We start from the raw sequence: 18400 nt of genomic DNA, 5'->3' as shown, positions 1-18400 counted from the left end.
TGGCATTAAAGCTTTACTGTATTCATGTTCGTGTGTACATTGAGTGTATATTTAACAATGATGTGTCCATGACCTAGCATCGTTTATCCATTCATGAATGAACCTGCATTCAATCAGCAGATGTATGAGATTTATTGTATTATTGCCAACGCTCCTTCTCTCCCCTTTCCTTTTCTTCTCTGCAAGTCACACTCTTTTTTTATTTATATTTTTTTATTGTTGTATCTAAGTTTATTTATTATTTTTTATTTATTTGAACATATTTCATCAGGATAACAAAATCAGAAAGGACTGGTTTACATCCTGGTCCTGAATATTAAAAGCTTACACTAAAACATCAAAACAGAATAATCATACATATATAATGAGAATTGTTAAAATACTCATGAAGTCAAGATACAAATATATAGAGACCACGTACATGTGCATCTAGGATTGTAGGATTGTAATTAGTGCCTATTCAGATATGTTATTATGGACTTCCTGGTATGTATTTAATGTCTGTTTGTAATCTATAGTGAACTTGTATATATAGTCATTATTTGTATTTATGGAAGTTTTTTGAGCCGTCAGTGTACAATTTAAGACGATGAACTCATAAGATTAAAGGATATGGAAGTATGTTTTTCAATAATCTTTATGCAACTTATTAAGAAGTATGGTAATTTTACAAGTTTTATTTGTTTGCTGATCTTTTAAGATTGTAATCAAGGTACATACTCTACAGGAAGGCAGTACTTTTTATTATATTCAGTAGTTACACACAGGCGCGTACGCAGGATTTTTTCAAGGGGGGGGGGGGTTAACATTTTTAAATCGGGCCGAACATTTTGCATCGGCTGAATAAGCGGGGGGGGGGGGGGGTAAGAGGACACTTTTTTTCTTTTTTTTGTCCCCAAAAAATCGCAACGACTCAGCCGCCCGCTGAATAAGCGGGGGGGGGGGGGGTAAGAGGACCCTTTTTTTTTTTTTTTTTTGGTCTCGAAATTTGAAAATTTGACATTTTGCTCCGTTGGGTCACCTTTTTTAGGTCAGCCATGGGAATAATTTTGTTTTTGTTTTTTATTATTAAAAACAAAAAACAAACAAACAAAGGGGGGGGTTTGGGCTTTTTTAGGGGGGTTTATACACATAAAAATACCAAAGGGGGGGGGTTTATTAAACCCCCCTGCGTACGCGCCTGGTTACACATACATACTGTGATGTACATGTACATACTGTATGGGCTTTCAGGTATCCTAAGCATGATTTTTTTAATTAACAATTGTGATCCAAATAAACCCTTTAAACAAATAGGAAGACGGTTTTACCCATCATAACCATATGAATTTAGCTATACAATAAATTCTGGTAGTCTGATTGCTGGGTTACTGTGATCATTTACCCGGTTAATGTGATCATATACATGGTTATGTGATCATGCTGTATACTCCGTTAAGATGATTATCCAGTTAATGTGATCATATATCCGGTTATATCTCATTACACCCATGTTATTCATTCACATTTCTAACTCATTTATCTGTGAATTCACAGCGTTCTATTGTGGTAGAGATAATACAAGTGAATTTTGTAGATTCAGTCATATTTTTTTAGTACACATGTAATCATACCATCTGTAAATTTGCTGCATCATTTTTAACTTTAATCCCATGTTCATGTAAATTATTGAAGGGCAATCCCGCCCTTGTGATAAGTTCATTTGCATGAAATAAGCACGAAAATACGACAAACAAGAATGGAAAAAGTTTGAAATATATCAGACCAATAATGGGAAAGTTATGAAAGTTTGGAATATGATATCACTAGGTCTATACGAATTTCAAATTGGTAGTTTTGGTAAGAGGACACTTTTTTTTTTTTTTTTTTGTCTCAAAATTTGAAAAATTGACATTTTGCTCCGTTGTGGGGGGGGGGGGTAAGGTCACCTTTCTTAGGTCAGCCATGGGGGTGATTTTTTTTTTTTTTTTTTTTTTTTTTTAAATAATTAAAAAAAAAAAAAAAAAAAACACCAAAGGGGGGGGGGGGGTTTAGGGATTTTTTAGGGGGTTTACACACATAAAAATACCAAAGGGGGGGGGGTTTAACCCCCCAAACACCCCCCCCCCCCTGCGTACGCGCCTGCTTCCCTTTAACTACTTTGTTGCCATAGCTATATACTGTAAACACTATTTATATTATTATAGTACTGTATGTCCATATGTCAAGCAACATTTGTAGGATTTCTGGGGATCTTTAATAATATTATTTGGAGACACAATAGACAGCATTTATTAGAATCTATATCATTGTTAAACATTTTGAATCATGATATACTGTCCAAGCTATCTGGCGAACAGAGCAACAAGACCAAGCTCTGTAATTATTAGGATCTCTGTCCAGTAGTGCCGTACGTGTTTGTGCCATCGAACTGGATCGACCAAATCAATTGATTCATAATATATATGCAATATTTTTTCCCGTAACATGAGAGTAATTTTAATAGTTTCATACTATTAATTAAATGTAATGTTAACTGTTATTGTATAATTGTTTTAAATGGGGGCACGCTACAAGAGTCCTATCTCGCACCCCGGGGCAACGTGTCTGACACGGCCGGTTGTAGCGACTACTCCGAAGATCAAGATTACATTAATCTTGATCTAAGGAGACACGAACGAACGAACGAACGTAGGGCGGTGACGGTACTTCGTAGTCGGCTTCTTCGACACCTTCGGCATTTTCCGTGTTAGTTCGGATAACAGCAAAATGGCGACAAACATCAGGGTTTAACTGGGGATAAATCTTAGTTAGTTCATCATGTGCAGTATCAATAGGAACATCACCTTCATGTATTCTTTTTTCGTGCACATTCAATTAAGTCTAGGGCATGTAAAATGCATTTCATAGTCAGTCCTTTCGGTAGTTTGTATTTAAAGGAGGATGAACCAGGTTCTCCCTTATACCTGTTTGTCTTAATTCCGTGAGCCATTGGTGGGACTGTGATATATAATGTCGAGTTGATCTTTGCAGGTAAACTTTATTTTAACAGTCCTAAAACATGAGAAGAATCAGTCCGCAAAATTCACCAATTGGTCCAGGCGTCAAATGTATACGTATCCACACAATTATCGTACACAATATAAAATCCACCATAAAGTTCCAATAAAAATATCCGATATTAGTTCTTGAAAATCTGCTCTACCTTTCCGTGTATTCCGTGTAATGTTAAGGGCTACGGGCACGTCAAGCTACTTTGCTTATTTCTGTATCCCTCCTGCATCTAATGTATGTTAATTATGCATTCAATATATCTGTTTAATTTCTTTTATTATCTGTATAAAATTATATACACTTAAAATATTGTATCAAATCATATTATGTTCATGAAAATGTATGATGAAAAAAAAAAAAAAGATGCAGAAACCAATAAATCAAATCAACTCAAATCAAATAATTAAATCAAATGCCTCGTCTTTAAATCACTTATGTAGTACCAAAACTAAGACCATATATTTTATTCTTCATTAATATGTATCAAATTAACTTCTTTCCAAAACTTTCTTGAGTAAAATATAGTTATCTGATTCCTGACTTAAACTTGTATTTCTATGTGTTTATCATAGCTTTACACGACAGAATTCACCTGACCAACTTTCTATGACCCCTTCTTCATTTGCCATATTTATAACAACGCCAATGGGTCTATTCACTCAAATCAAACAAAGGCTATAAAATTCAAACCCGAACGGCAAAGCAAAATATGCGACCGAGGCAAACAAAAATCCATTCAATCGTTCCTGCAAGTGCACTTGCTTAGCCGTATGGTTATTCTTCAAATGTTACTTAGAGAGTCTAATAGAAATACAGATATAGACTAGTATAAACACTTACAACATTGGCTTGTCCAAAAATAATCCAAGAGAGACAAAACACAGCTCAACGACACATAATTAATGCACACATTTACTGCACTGAACTGCACTCATAGAGCCTTGTTAAAGGGGGTGGATCGCCAGTTTCCATGTGCAGAAGGCCATAATTCGCTGACACCAGACTTGGTGGAAATACCATTAATGGGGGTACAAATTTGCACACAGCAAACCCATAGTCCAGTCAAGAATTACCCCCTAATCTCTCGGAGAGCTCGAGAGTCTTCGGGCAATTCAAAGCATTACATAAGGTCCAATGGTCATAAAACTCAAGGCTAACCCTGGTGATTGACAACACCTGTTATTGGGTAAACACCCGAACGGTGTCGAATTCCCCATGAGAGCCGACTACTCAGTGACTTTAATATATAGCTCTATGACTGCACTGCACAAGATCACCTTGCCATCAACCTTGACGTATCGATATCCTGATTATGATGGATCCTGTCGATGTATGTCCAACGATTACCGACAAAACTAGCCACCAATTACCGACAAAATTAAATGTCCAATATCTACAAATTCAACCCTATAAACCTTGGGCCGAAGGCTAAATTGTTTTTCCTATAGACTATCTATAGTACTTGCCAGGGGCGTACGCAGGATTTTTTCAAGGGGGGGGGGGGGGGGGTTTAAAATCTGGCCCAAAATATTTTGCTCCCGAAAATTTGAAAATCGCGCCGGCCGAAAAGTCGCTCAGTGGGGGGGGGGGGGGGGGGGGGGGGGTAAGCGGACATTTTTTTTTGGGGGGGGGTAGTCCAAAAAAAAATCGCAACGACTCAGCCAACCGAAAAGTCGCTCAGTGGGGGGGGGGGGGGTAAGAGGACCAAAAAAAAAAAAACAAAAAAAAACCAAAAGGGGGGGGGGGGTTTAGAGAAATTTAGGGGGGGTTTACACACAAAAATTTACCAAAGGGGGGGTTTAACCCCCTAAACCCCCCCCCCCCCCCCCCCCCCCCCCCCCCCCCCCCCCCCCCCCCCCCCCCCCCCCCCCCCCCCCCCTGTGTACGCGCCTGGTACTTGCGTATGCGCAAATGGTCATTTTCCTCGACGACATAAATATACGAATTATTTCGTCAACTTAGTCAGCATCATAGCTACATATTTTAATGCAGGCGCGGAGCTAGGATCTTATTTTAGGGAGGGGCGATAGTGAGCAAGCGAATCACTTCGCGCGCTCATTAGGGGGGAGTGGGTAATAGGCCTCCCGCGCGAAGCGCGGAAGCTTAGACGTTTCCTTAAATTATTAGGAAAAGAAGACGATTTATTGTACCGTTCTCGACTGTTAATCCTTGTCTGAAGGAAGTTTCCCCCCCCCCTCCCGCGAAAGCTTTGACGTTTCATTAAATTATTATAAAAAGAAGACGATTTGCTGTACCGTTCTCGACTGTTAAAGGTGAAATTCAAAGAAAATATGTCAACTAATGAACTGTATGACTAGAAACTGGTTAGCTAACAGATGGCCATCGTACAAGCTTTAGGTCAAATCCATATCGGGTGATTTATAAAAATACAAATACAACCACCTGCATAGCAGCTGGGATATACAAAAGATTCGATTCGAAAAAATAACGATGTTTTAATGACGTCACTATATGGACCAATACTGCCCAAGCAGACGACATCCCATAAAGAATGAGCATAATTGCAAAGCTTTTATTTTTCAAATTATAATGAGTTTAGTGTATATAAATGTGATGGCATGTCAAACCATTCAAAAGGGGATATGACCCGATTCTGATAACTAAAATCTTTTGCTTGTAAATACACAGGATAGGGGTTAATTAACAATCAAAGAAACCAGACTTTCGAATTGAAACCCCCCCCCCCCCCCCCCCCCGGAATGATATTAAGGACGGCATTTGTTCCCTCTTGAAACGCCGAACATACCGATGTGTGCAGCTGAATATTCTATGGCGTCTTATTTTGTCTACAAGCGATAGATTCCTTTATTCTTTGTATCGCTGCATTTGTCATCAAAATAAAACCATGTGCGGGGTTTAGAGTGAGGCAATATATTATACATTTAGCCTGACGGTAGTGAAGTAAGGGAAAGAACTCAGGAGAAGATGAAAACACAGGCACTGGAAATGTGTGAGATGTCATGGGACATCGTCTGCTTGTGCAAAACGTGTCCATACTGTGATCTCACACATCTCCGCAGCGTTCGGAGAGCTCTTCAGGTGCTATGCCGGGGTTTTATTTGAGCGTTTTATAATTTATAATAATCATTACTTCGAATGTTTCCAAGCATTGAATTTTGATAACATTGTCGAATCAAAGTTTCAACTTTGCAATAATGAAATTAAGTTAGTTTTTAAAATCAATGAATATCTACTTTAATCCTTGTCCGAATTCAGTTCCTCCCCCCTCCCGCGCAAAGCGCGATAGCTTTGACGTTTCAAAAATTATTATAAAAAGAAGACGATTTGTTGTACCGTTCTTGACTGTTAATGTTTGTCTGAATTCAGTTTCTCCCCCTCCCGCGCAAAGCGCGGAAGCTTTGACGTTTAATTAAATTATTACAGAAAGAAACGATTCGTTGTACCGTTTTCGACTCTTAATAAGCCCTAATTATCTGAATTCAGTTTCCCCCTTTAGCGCGAAAGCTTTGACGTTTCCTTAAATTATTAGAGAAAGAAGACGATTCGTTGTACCGTTTTCGACTCTTTATCCTTGTCTGAATTTAGTTTCTCCCCCTACCGCGCGAAGCGCGGAAGCTTCGACGTTTCATAAAAATTATAAGAGAAAGTAGACGATTCGTTGAACCATGCTCGACTCTTAATCCTTGTCTGAATGAAACTTCCCCCTTCTCGCGCGAAGCGCGAAAGTTTTGACTTTTCATTAAATTATGACAGAAAGAAGACGATTCGTTGTACCGTTTTTGACTCTTAATAAGCCCTAATTGTCTGAATTCAGTTTCCCCCTTTAGCGCGAAGCGCGGAAGCTTTGACGTTTCCTTAAATTATTAGAGAAAGAAGACGATTCGTTGTACCGTTTTCGACTCTTAATAAGCCCTATTAATTTGTCTGAATTCAGTTCCCCCTTTAGCGCGAAGCGCGGAAGCTTTGACGTTTCCTTAAATTATTAGAGAAAGAAGACGATTCGTTGTACCGTTCTCGACTCGTCTTAATGAAGTTTTCCCCTTTGCACGAAGCGCGGAATTTTTGGCGTTTCATCACAATATAGAAAAAGGAAGACGATTCGTCGTACCGTTGTTGACTCTTAAACCTTGTTTGAATTTAGTTTCCCGAAAATTTTAAACCTCTGATATCTTTAGCTCATATTATAGGAAAGTGAAACTTCGAGAAAATACGTTTTCGACTCTTAATAAGCCCTAATTATCTGAATTCAGTTTCCCCTTTAGCGCGAAAGCTTTGACGTTTCCTTAAATTATTAGAGAAAGAAGACGATTCGTTGTACCGTTTTCGACTCTTAATCCTTGTCTGAATTTAGTTTCTCCCCCTACCGCGCAAAGTGCGGAAGCTTCGACGTTTCATAAAAATTATAAGAGAAAGTAGACGATTCGTTGAACCATGCTCGACTCTTAATCCTTGTCTGAATGAAACTTCCCCCTTCTCGCGCGAAGCGCGAAAGTTTTGACGTTTCATTAAATTATGACAGATAGAAGACGATTCGTTGTACCGTTTTCGACTCTTAATAAGCCCTAATTGTCTGAATTCAGTTTCCCCCTTTAGCGTGAAGCGCGGAAGCTTTGACGTTTCATAAAAATTATAAGAGAAAGTAGACGATTCGTTGAACCATGCTCGACTCTTAATCCTTGTCTGAATGAAACTTCCCCCTTCTCGCGCGAAGCGCGAAAGTTTTGACGTTTCATTAAATTATGACAGATAGAAGACGATTCGTTGTACCGTTTTCGACTCTTAATAAGCCCTAATTGTCTGAATTCAGTTTCCCCCTATAGCGCGAAGCGCGGAAGCTTTGACGTTTCCTTAAATTATTAGAGAAAGAAGACGATTCGTTGTACCGTTCTCGACTCGTCTTAATGAAGTTTTCCCCTTTGCACGAAGCGCGGAATTTTTGGCGTTTCATCACAATATAGAAAAAGGAAGACGATTCGTCGTACCGTTGTTGACTCTTAAACCTTGTTTGAATTTAGTTTCCCGAAAATTTTAAACCTCTGATATCTTTAGCTCATATTATAGGAAAGTGAAACTTCGAGAAAATACAAGTATTGTACTTGTAGTCACTCTCGAAGTCGTCACAGCGGATAAGAAGTCACAGTTCGTAGGAAAAAAAACTTGTCGGCCGACCGACAATATACATCTCACCGACTTCAAACTTCTGCATTGATGTACACGAGGATCGAGCAAGAATACCGACACAGCTGACCCGACACAGCACCATATTTACCCGTGTCTTTCTTGCTCCCTCGACGAGACGACTCCACCCAACAACCCCCTTCTCTTTTACTCCCACACCTCCTCTTTCTTAGACTCTTACCTCTCCTCTCTTTCATCCCCCGTTTCTTTTGTTACCCTTTTACTCTTTTTTTCCTTTTTTTTGTCCTTTCCTTTCTTTCCTCTCCTCCCCTCTTTTTCTTTTTTCTCTTTCTTTCTTCTCTTTTCTTTCCTTTCTTTTCCTTTTTTCCTTTCTTTTTTTTTTTTTTCCTTTCTTTCCTTTCTTTCTTTTCTTTTCCTTTCTTTTTTCTTTTCTTTCCCTTTCCCTCTCTTTTTTCCCTCTCTTTTCCCCTCTCTTTTTTCCCTATCTTTTTTCCCTCCCTCTTTTCTCTTTTTTCCGACGGCAGCGCAATTTTACCGACAATATCCTGACAGGTGGGGGTGCCCCCCCCCCTTTGGCGACGCCCCTGTGTATATCGGGTCATTGGGCTAGTAACTCCATGGTTAATAGTATTGGGTCAAGTTCAATCTAACCTTTCATGGTCATATATATTATTATTATTATAAGTGGAGGTCATCTCACCGATTTCGTTTTATTTTCTGACTTATTTATTTATTTGTTCGTTTGTTTACTTGCTGCCATTCATGTGGTATTTGTTATTGGCTCGATCCCCTCCGCCTTTTATTCTTCTTTTTTCATGGGATTGGCCGTCCCTTCTTTTCAGGTTCTTTGCAACCTTGTCGGAAGCACGTAACCGCACCTGGAATGATATTCAATTTTAGTTGTTCGGCAGTCTATTCTTAAATTAATGATGCCTGTAAATGACATTTAATGTCATGCTTTGGTCACATACAAAGAGGGACATACGAGTCATCTGAAGTTATGGGAAATGACCTGAAAGCCGTTTTTGAGGTGTGGCCATACGACCATGCTCCACAAAGTTCTTTCTGTGGTTGGAAAATTTGAACAAAGTATCATTTTGGAAATGTCGGCGAGGCACGCTCGGACCCCTGGATCCGCGCCTGTATTTCAGGCATTTCTGGAGCGTTTTGAAATAAACCACGTCTGCCTTTTAATGTCAGCTAGTGCTTTGAATCATATCATTATTTTAATTTGTGAACAATGGCAAAATAATACAATCCAAACTCTGCAATTTGACACTTTTCCGATCGAATTTGTTCAAGTACAGTTCTTTATGATGTTATATGTCAGATTAGGGCCTACAAAATAATGCCCAATCGATTAATTTTGATTAATATTTCAGGAAATTTTGCTCCATTTCATGTCGTTTGGAACTACTTGTTGTTTGAAACTGATTATGCGTGACGTATTGATGTCGTATTAAATAATGGAAAATAAGCTTTCCAATACGGAGCCCGGGAAGGGACATGTGAAACATATTTTGTATCTCATTAAAACGAGATAATATCTCATTTTAATAAGATAATTTTCTCAATAAAACGACATATTTATCTCATTAAAACGAGAAAATTCTGAATTGGCGAATTTGTGCACCATTATATACCAGGCTATATAGATGATAGCTACCACTTCGACTTTGCACATCCACATGGTCATATGACGCTGATGTACGTGTGGAAAGGTAAGTGCTATGTCAGTATGTGATCCTTTTGCTGCTGATTAAAACACTAAGCTTTATCATTAAGACCTTTTCACTGGCTGAATTAGTCTCAATCAAATGTACTTGAGTCTTGACAGTTGACATCAGGCGCGTCATGAGCCAGGGATAAATGAGATATATGTCGTTTCAATGAGATTATCTTATTAAAATGAAATATTATCTCGTTTTAATGAGATAAAAAATATTTTTCACATGTCCCTTCCGGGATCCGTATTCCAATCATGTATACATTAACCAAAAATGATTTGGATTAATCGAGTAATTTACCCGTAAACTTTGGTTTCCTTTTTGAGGGACACCCTTTATAATGTGGGCAGTCCAAATGCGTGGAGTGTGTACGTGCATCAATGCTGTGGCAAGAGGCTTTTGAGGAGCGCGCCATCACATGGTTTCGATTATATAGCAGGCCTACAAGTGGGACAAGGGGAATTGAGCGTTGCCAAGGCATATGGCACGCCTTTAGGGAAACAAATAAATATATGCGACACTTTCAAAAAATATATTTAACTCAAATGTATATATTCGACACTTTCAGAAAATATTTGACAAGTTTTATTTGACAAGAATTTTATTCGACATAAATTTCATTCGACACATTGTTCGTCAAAAATTGTATTTGTCAACAAATTTATTCGACAAAAATTTTATTCGACAAAATTTCATTCGACAAAAATTTCATTCGACACAAATTTCATTCGACAAAAATTGTATTCGACAAAAATTTCATTCGACAAAAATTTCATTCGACACAAATTTTATTCGACACAAATTTTATTCGACACAAATTTTATTCGACACAAATTTCATTCGACAAAAATTTTATTCGACACAAATTTTATTCGACAAAATCTTATTTGGCACATTTTGTTTTGTTCTGCAAAAATATTATTCAAGGAATTATTTTACTTTTTATTCGATAATAAAGGTATTCAATGAAAAAGATGTATTCAACAAAGGAGCTATTCAGCGTTCCATACATAATGCATGCCACGAAAAAGTATTCGTCTCAAAAATTTCATTCGACACAAATTTGATTCGACACAAATTTGATTCAACCAGAATACATGCGATACTTTACACAACCACCTGAACCGTGCAGTAGTACACACGCGCGCAACAGGTAGTCTGCAAGCACAGACCCTAATTTAACACTTTATTAACAAATAATTGTGTCTTGAGAGAAGCCTAGCCCAGCCTATAGCCTCTGGTCGGACCCACGCACCGGCATGTAGGTAGTCTAGGCATGCAGCGCGGCTACATAGCTACATGTAGCTGTGCTAGCTGGCTCAGACAGGCCATCAATTTATCCTATACTTTTGTTTTGTTGATGTTATATAACATTATACACTGTATGTACTTTTAATGCCCTGCATTTCCAGTAAAATGGAATTGTCCGGGGCTTTTGTATCTTCTCCTTTGTTGTGCAAGTTTGAACAATAAAGTGATGTTTAAAAAAGAAATGTTTTTATTATTTCTAGTTCCTAACTATACAGTCAACAGCTCTACATACACATGTGTATATGCACGTGCGGGTGTTAAAGTGACACACTGGTTATTGAATCTACAGACCTACTTTTGTGGGGGGGGGGGGGTTGTGCACATACTGCACCTCTATTAAAACGGATGAATATTTTTAATGTTAATGCAGCTCGGTCAATTCATGTTCCAGTACAAACATAACAACTTGCCACCTGTCTATGATGACCTTTTTATACAGAACTCTTCTATGGCAAGAAATGAAAGTATAGCTCAGACTTTCTTACAAAAACGGAAAGCCTTCAATTGGCCTATATGTTATGGAGTCATGTTCCACCTGATATAAATTGTTCATCATCGTATTCATTGAGGCTAAGTTAGGGTTATTCCTGATACTCAAGTAAGGCCATCATTAATTTTTTTAAACATTCACGGAAGCACTCCCCCCCCCCCCCCCCCCCCCCTCCCCCCCCCCTCCCCCCCCCCCCCCCGTCTTTGATATTTTCTCCCGCTTCTTTCTCGTTATTGGTACCACCTCATTATTTGACTTTATATTTACCTTTGATTGTATAATTTGTTATTATTATTTGGGGGGGGGGGGGTAGTCCGACTACCCTTTCTACCTTTGCTGATTTGTTTCTATTTCAAACATACCTTAGAGTCGTTCTATTGCATGTATGTATTTGATTTAATGTATTTTCCTATGTTTGGCATTTGTGGAGAAATACATTGAATTGCATTGAAGTTCAATGGCCTGCTTTCAAAAGAGTATGTATACAGTATATGTATGAGTATATTACCTACTTTATTAATATTAACAATGGGTAGGATTGTTTGCATGAGGACGATGAGAAGAGGGAGGGCATAGTGATGTAGACTGGAATTGAATGGATAGGGGATAGTGGTGGCGGTGGGGGTGGCGTTATTGGAATATAAAGGAGTGTATATTACCTACTTCGTTTCCACGTACCTCCCGCCCCCCCCCCCCCCCCCCCCCCCCCCCCCTCCAACAAGCCCCTAACCATCCAGGCTACATGACTTTGCCCTCCCTCTTCTCATCTCTCATCACCCTCATTCAAACAATCCAAACCCACTGTTCATTGACCAGAGGCTTAGGCCGCGACGTGGATCTATAGTCTTCGTATCGTAAACGCGCCTGTTGCGCGGGTGTGCACGGTACAGGTTTAAGGCCCGGTCACACAGCCCTCCACGGGCGTATCGCGGCCGAATCACGGCCAAAGTTTCTGCCCGTGAAGCAGACGCTGTTGGACGCTTTGAGGTCGCGATAAAGACGCGATACAGCCGTACTTTACCCGTCGTTACACGCGGTAAGAAATTCACACGCGGTTGGCCGCGCGAAAAAGTTTTGGGCTGCCCAAAAATTTAGACCGCGGGTAATCGCGGGCGGTACACGTGGTACACACGCGGTAAAGACGCGGTACAGACGCGGAACGAACGTGCTAGGACGTGCTACGGCCGCGGTTAAGACGTGGTTACACGCGGAATTGGACGCGAAATTTTAGCGGGTAATCGCGGGTGGAGCACGGTCATAGCACGTTTGTTCCGCGTCTGTACCGCGTTGTTATCACGTGCATTAGCGTGTGTACCGCGTGTAAGCGTGGTAGGCCGCGGTACCGCCGCGCTTCACCCGCGATAAGGACGCGGAACAGTCGCCGGCGTCTGTTCCGCGGGCATACCACGGGTAAACCGCGGGTAAGCCAATTTTGCACATTTTCCACCACGGGCAACCGCGGGCAAAAAAAAAATCGCCAAATTTTACCCGCGATACAGACGCGAAAGGCTGTGTGACCGGGCCTTAAGTTGTGTGAAGTATCGCATGTATTCTGGTTGAATAAAATTTGTGTCGAATGAAATTTTTGTCGAATGAAATTTTTGTCGAATGAAATTTGTGTCGAATAAAATTTGTGTCGAATAAAATTTGTGTCGAATAAAATTTGTGTCGAATGAAATTTTTGTCGAATGAAATTTTGTCGAACACAATTTTTGTCGAATGAAATTTGTGTCGAATGAAATTTTTGTCGAATGAAATTTTGTCGAATAAAATTTTTGTCGAATAAATTTGTTGACAAATACAATTTTTGACGAACAATGTGTCGAATGAAATTTATGTCGAATAAAATTCTTGTCAAATAAAACTTGTCAAATATTTTCTGAAAGTGTCGAATATATACATTTGAGTGAAATATATTTTTTGAAAGTGTCGCATATATTATTTGTTTCCCTAAAGGCGTGCCATAAAGGCATGATCAAAAGTTATTCAGACGATGGTAATTACTATGGTGATATAGATGATGATGATGATGGTGATGATGATAATAATGATGAATATGATAATGATGATAGAAAGGATGATGATAATGATGATAGTGGTGGTGGTGGTGGTGGTGATGAATATGATGCTGATGATAATGATGATGGAGAGGATGATGATGATAGTGGTGGTGGTGGTGATGAATATGATGATGATGGTGATAATGATGATGATGGAGAGGATGATGATGATGGTGGTGATAATGATGATGGAGAGGATGATGATGATGATGATGATGATGGAGAGGATGATGATGATGGTGGTGATAATGATGATGATGGAGAAGATGATGATGATGGTGGTTATAATGATGATGGAGAGGATGATGATGATAGTGGTGGTGGTGGTGATGAATATGATGATGATGGTGATAATGATGATGATGGAGAGGATGATGATGATGGTGGTGATAATGATGATGGAGAGGATGATGATGATGATGATGATGATGATGGAGAGGATGATGATGATGGTGGTGATAATGATGATGATGGAGAGGATGATGATGATGATGATGATAATGATGATGATGGAGAAGATGATGATGATGATGATGGTGGTGATGATATGATGATGATGATGGAGAGGAGGATGATGATGGTGGTGATAATAATGATGATGGAGAAGATGATGATGATGGTGGTGATAATGATGATGGAGAGAATGATGATGATGGTGGTGATAATGATGATGATAAGGAAGATGATGATGATGGTGTTGATAATGATGATGATGTAGAAGATGATGGTGGTGGTGATAATGATGATGATGGAGAAGATGGTGACAATGATGATAAATATGATGAGGATGATGATGATGGTGGTGATAATGATGATGATGGAGAAGATGATGATGATGATGGTGATAATAATGATGATGTAGAAGATGATGATGGTGGTGATAATGATGATGATGGAGAAGATGATGGTGGTGGTGATAATGATGATGGAGAAGATGATGATGATGATGGTGATAATGATGATGATGGAGAAGATGATGATGATGATGGTGATAATGATGATGATGGAGAGGATGATGATGATGATGGTGGTATTAATGATGATGATAAAGAGGATGATGATGATGATGGCGGTATTAATGATGATGATGGAGAAAATGATGATGATGATGGTGATGATAATGATGATGATAAGGAAGATGATGATGATGGTGGTGATAATGATGATGATGGAGAGGATGATGATGATGATGGTGATAATGATGATGATGGAGAAAATGATGATTGTGGTGATAATGATGATGATGGAGAAGATGATGATGACGATGGTGGTGATAATGATGATGACGGAGAAGATGGTGATAATGATGATGATGGAGATGATAATGATGATGATGATAATAATGATGATGGAGAGGATGATGATGCTAACGGTGATAATGGTGATGATGATGATGATGAAGATGATGATGAGGATAATAATGATGATGGAGATGATGATGATGATGATGATGATAATAATAATGATAATGGTGGTGATAATGATGATGATGGTGGTGAAGATGGTGATGATGGTGAATATAATGATGATAGTGGTGGTGGTGGTGATGAATGATGATGATGATGTTGAGGATGATAAGTATGTTACTTTGTTTTGTTTTGTTTTGTTTTGTTTATGTATGTTTGATTGTTTTCTGTTTGTTTGTTTAAAACTATTTTTAAAACTCTATTTATTTGCTTGTCCAAAAATTTTTATAATTATTTGAAGAGTAATTAATACTACCTTACAGTTAATGATATTGTAATTTCCATTGCTTGATGTTGTATCTAAGATGCATAATTATCATATTGAATATAATAATCTGTATTTAAGTTGTATTTGAATATTCACACGGTTTATGATAATTCTGATTCCATATCTGGTTCATTAATAATTTCAATTAATTTTGATGCAGTCCTTATTTCACAGTTTTAGTGATATTGCAATTTAATGATATTGTAATTTCTATTGCATAATGTTGTACGATATGTATTTTAAGATGCATAATTTGTTATATTGAATACAATAATTGGTATTTAAGGTTGTATTTAATATTTCACATGGTTTATTTATAATTCTGAGTTCATATCTGGTTTATTTATATATTTCAATCAATTCCGATGCAGTCCTTATTTTGTTAATGGTCACATTCTTCTTTGCCATTACTTGTAATTCAATGTTTTTAACAGGTTTCTTTAGTATTTCTCACTTTTCCTTCCTTATCCTTTCTTCTTTCTCTTGCGCCTTAGAAACATTGTATTATAGCGCATTATAATGTAATGTTTTATATTATTATTATTATTATTATATCACTCTGCAGCCACCGATTTTTTTTGTTTAAATCGTAGGGTGGTAAATGGGGTTCTAGAACAATTACCCCCTGGGCAATCGGGAATCACCCCAGGAAAATTACCCCCCCCACCCCCCCGGAAAAACTACCCCCAAGGACAATCATTAACCTAATTGTAGTAGTACAAAAGGTTTAAGATTTGGGTTAGGGTTAAGTTAACATTTAGAATTAAGATTTTGCTGAATCGGGCACTGATATAATGTGGAGAGCTGGTAGAAGTTTCAACTTTTTATTCTTGGGAAAGTAACCTAATGGCCCTTTTCCATTCCAACGGCATTTTCTGGAGCCGCTATTAGTCTACTGCATGGCCTTCAGTAGAATTAATATCGAATGAACATCGTGAAGAAGAACACAAAGTAATGTAGGCCTACATTAAGTTTATCTGGAATGATCATCTGCGATTTAAATAATGTATAAAATACGAATGATATATCCCGTTATTATCTTGAATGAACATCACTAATCAAATTGTTATATGAATGAAGGGTTTTCATACCCTGTTAGTTCATGCTATAAAAAATCAGACTGTTTTGTGCATGATGGAAATCCACATAAAAATCATCAGATGAATAAATGCTTAGGTTTCAGAATAATCAATTTCTTTAATAATGCCATTTCTATAAATCATATACTATCATGGATGATTACAATACCAACGTTCTTCCTTCCCTCGTCCTCCTCCGTATTCTCCTCGTCCTCGTCCTCATCCTCATGTTCCTTCTCTTCTTCTTCTTCTTCTTCTCTTCTTCTTCTTCTTCTTCTTCTTCTTCTTCTTATCCTCCTCCTTCTTGTTGTTATCCTTTTCTCTACTTCTTCTTCTTCTTCTTCTTCTTCTTCGTCTTCTCTTTTTTTCATCGGCCTTCCTTTTCTTGTTAAAAAAAAACTTTGTTCTTGTTCTTCTTTTTCTTGTTCTTCACCTTCTTCCTCAACCTCTTCAGTCCTCGTCCTTTTCTTCTTCCAAATTTGACCAAATATGACTTGAGGTAAACGTATGAACATGTCTCTGGTATGACCTAGATTCCTTTTTGTTTACTGTATCGTATGATTGTACATTTCACAGTAAATTAAAATTCATTAGTTGTAGATTTCATCCTGCTTCAATGTAATTTCCAGGTTGATTGACAGTTGAATGTGGAATTATCATTTTCTTGTTGATTTCTGGTAAATTTCATAACTCACATTCATAGTTAGTACATTTCATCCTGCCCACCAGATGTTAATCGTGCATTTCAATATACGACCACCTGATAATTATTCATGTTTTTATTAATGCCCGCCCGCAACCAATCATCGGTATGCACTTGTATTGTGCAGCGGTTTGGGCGTGAAACCTATGAAAAAGTGTATACTAATATCAACGTTTCCGAAAAACACTCCAAAAATAACAAGAACATTGACACGAAACAGGTATTACATAACCACATTTTAACTCATGATCTTTATTTGGACATTTTATGAATATTTACTTCATTTTGGGTATGTTTTAGTAGGGGTATCTCCACGCCGGAGTTACAGGTCAAATTTTGGATAGGCTTCTGAACTAGCGCCAGTACTAGCGTACGCAGGATTTTTTTTCAAGGGGGGGGGGGGGGGGGGAGGTTTAACACTTTTGAATGGGGCGGGGGGGGGGGGGGTAAGAGGACTTTTTTTTGGGGGGGGGGTTATTTTATTTTAAAACAAAATTAAAAAAACCTTAAGGGGGGGGGTTCCTCCAAAATACACACATTAAGACAAAAAGGGGGTTACCCCCCCCCCCCCCCCCCTGCGTACGCGCCTGACTAGCGCCATATATTTTGTCCCTTTGTCCTTCCCCGTAATCTCCTCGATCGACCTCCTCCTCCTCCTCCTCCTCCTCCTCCTCCTCTTCTTCTTCTTCTCCTCTTTGTTCTTCTTTCCTCCTCCTCCTCCCTCTCTTTCTTCTCCTTTTCCTCTTCTTAAATTCTTCTTTTCCTTTTCTTCTTCTTCTCTTTCTTCTCATTCTTGTTCTTGTTCTTCTCTTCTTGTTCCTGTTCTTGTTCTCTTATTCTTCTTCTTCTGCCATTATACGTACGCCTCGTTAGCCCTTCACTTTACTCTATCGGGAGATCAATTAACTCACATCTTCCAAATCTCACCGTTTCTCATTGGTTTCTCTTTCTTCAAAGGAACTAAACGAAGTAGAAGTTCACTTAGTTCAGTATGGAAAAAAGTTTAAAAACAACTCACACCCTGTCTAAACATTCGATTCTCGATTATGAGGATATCCAACTCTAATTTCAACGCACCCGCGCGCGTCGGTCGCTATCACATCTCGCTCGCACTGAGAAGGAGCATCGCGCATTGGAAATGC

Source organism: Strongylocentrotus purpuratus, unplaced genomic scaffold (genome assembly GCF_000002235.5).
Source record: "Strongylocentrotus purpuratus isolate Spur 01 unplaced genomic scaffold, Spur_5.0 spur5_scaffold_8, whole genome shotgun sequence".
NCBI classification, from domain to species: Eukaryota; Metazoa; Echinodermata; class Echinoidea; order Camarodonta; family Strongylocentrotidae; genus Strongylocentrotus; species Strongylocentrotus purpuratus.
This window is presented reverse-complemented; position numbering follows the sequence as displayed.